The sequence below is a fragment of the Schistocerca americana genome, chromosome X (genome assembly GCF_021461395.2).
Source record: "Schistocerca americana isolate TAMUIC-IGC-003095 chromosome X, iqSchAmer2.1, whole genome shotgun sequence".
NCBI lineage: Eukaryota > Metazoa > Arthropoda > Insecta > Orthoptera > Acrididae > Schistocerca > Schistocerca americana.
The window spans coordinates 502,191,918-502,193,961 of NC_060130.1; the positions used below are offsets into that span (position 1 = coordinate 502,191,918).

At 45.4% G+C, this 2,044-nt stretch overlaps 1 pseudogene; it reads left to right on the forward strand.

Moving 5' to 3' along the window:
• The first annotated feature begins 351 nt into the window (after nucleotides 1-351).
• Nucleotides 352-469, forward strand: LOC124557125 (annotated as a pseudogene).
• The last annotated feature ends 1,575 nt before the right edge of the window (nucleotides 470-2,044 follow it).

Consider the following 2,044-nt stretch of genomic DNA (forward strand, 5'->3'; position numbering starts at 1 on the left):
CAAGACTAAATAAAAATTCTATTCAGTACGTGTAATGTGAGTTGTTAAACGAAAGAGGTTCAAATGTGTGTGAGATCTTATGGGACTTAACTGCTAAGGTCATCAGTCCCTAAGCTTACACACTACTTAACCTAAATTACCCTAAGGACAAACACACACACACACACACCCATGCCCGAAGGAGGACTCGAACCTCCGCCGGGACCAGCCGCACAGTCCATGACTGCAGCGGTTGAGACGGTTCGGCTAATCCCGCGCGGCTTAAATGAAAGAGATTAGTGAAAAACTTTATAGGTGGTTGGACTGAAATTATAAAACGAATTACTAATTTAAAATTACTATGTTCTTCTTGCCAACGGCCTTGCCGCAGTGGTAACACCGGTTCCCGTCAGATCACCGAAGTTAAGCGCTGTCGGGGTGGGCTAGCACTTGGATGGGTGACCATCCGGTCTGCCGAGCGCTGTTGGCAAGCGGGGTACAGTCAGCCCTTGTGAGGCAAACTGAGGAGCTACTTGATTTCCGGTCTCGGAAACTGACATACGGCCGGGAGAGTGGTGTGTCGACCACAAGCCCCTCAATGTCCGCATCCAGTGACGCCTGTGGTCTGTGGATGACACGGTGACCGGTCGGTGCCGTTGGGCCTTCATGGCCTGTTCAGGAGGAGTTTAGTTTAGTTTATGTTTTTCCTTAAGAAACCTCAATTTTAAAGCTGTACGAGAATGGAAGTATAGCCATCATAGACCTATTGCAGCATGCAGACGTCATCGAAAGTGAGTGAACATCTGTTGTCAGACAACACATGCTTGTAGTTAGAAAATCTTGCAATATTTGCTCCAACAACTGGAGCATGCACTTTGATATTTTCTTTAGTTAAAAAAAAAAAAAAAAAAAAAAAGAGAATCGAAACTCGAATAACGACGTTTCACAAATGGACATTACGTTCAGCACTATATCTCAAAATATCAGTATTTTTATTTCAGTACTCAAACAGGGTAGAAGTTAACAACAGTAAGTGACGCGACGATGATGATAAGCAGGTGAACCGTTAACTTACAATGGTGTGCAAAATTTAACGACGAAAGTAAAATGGTTCAAATGGCTCTGAGCACTATGGGACTTAACTTCTGAGGTCATCAGTCCCCTAGAACTTAGAACTAGTTAAACCTAACTAACCTAAGCACATCACACACATCCATGCCCGAAGCAGGATTCGAACCTGCGACCGTAGCGGTCGCGCGGTTCCAGACTGTAGCGCCCAGAACCGCTCGGCCACCCCGGCCGGCAACGACGAAAAAAAATTTCGCGTGATGTGTCCCGCTAAGTAATATAGCTCGATGAAACTTGGACCGTGCGTAGAAAGAACTACTACAGTACAGTACTGTACAGGAGATAACTGAAAGAAATACACAATTAGACGAACAGAAATGGCGCTTTTATTCAAAGACAATATTTACGCTGACGTCACCGCGATTCATGATGGTCGCTAGATACACAACTGGCCATTAAAATTGCTGCACCAAAAAGAAATGCACGTGATAAACGGGTATTCATTGGACAAATATATTATACTATAACTAGTATGTGACTACATTTTCACGCAATTTGGGTGCATAGATACTGAGAAATCAGTACCTAGAACAACCACCTCTGGCCGTAATAATGGCCTTGATACCCCTGGGCATTGAGTCAAACAGATCTTGGATGGCGTGTACAGGTACAGCTACCCATGCAGCTTCAACACGATACCACAATTCACCAAGAGTAGTGACTGGCGTATTGTGACGAGCCAGTTGCTCGCCCACCATTGACCAGATGTTTTCAATTGGGGAGAGATCTGGACAATGTGCTGGCCAGAGCAGCAGTCGAACATTTTCTGTATCCAGAAAGGCCCGTACAGGACCTGCAACATGCGGTCGTGCATTATCCTGCTGAAATGTAGAGTTTCGCAGGGATCGAATGAAGGGTAGAGCCACGGGTCGTAACCCATCTGAAATGTAACGTCCACTGTTCAAAGTGACGTCAATGCGAACAAGAGGTGACCGAG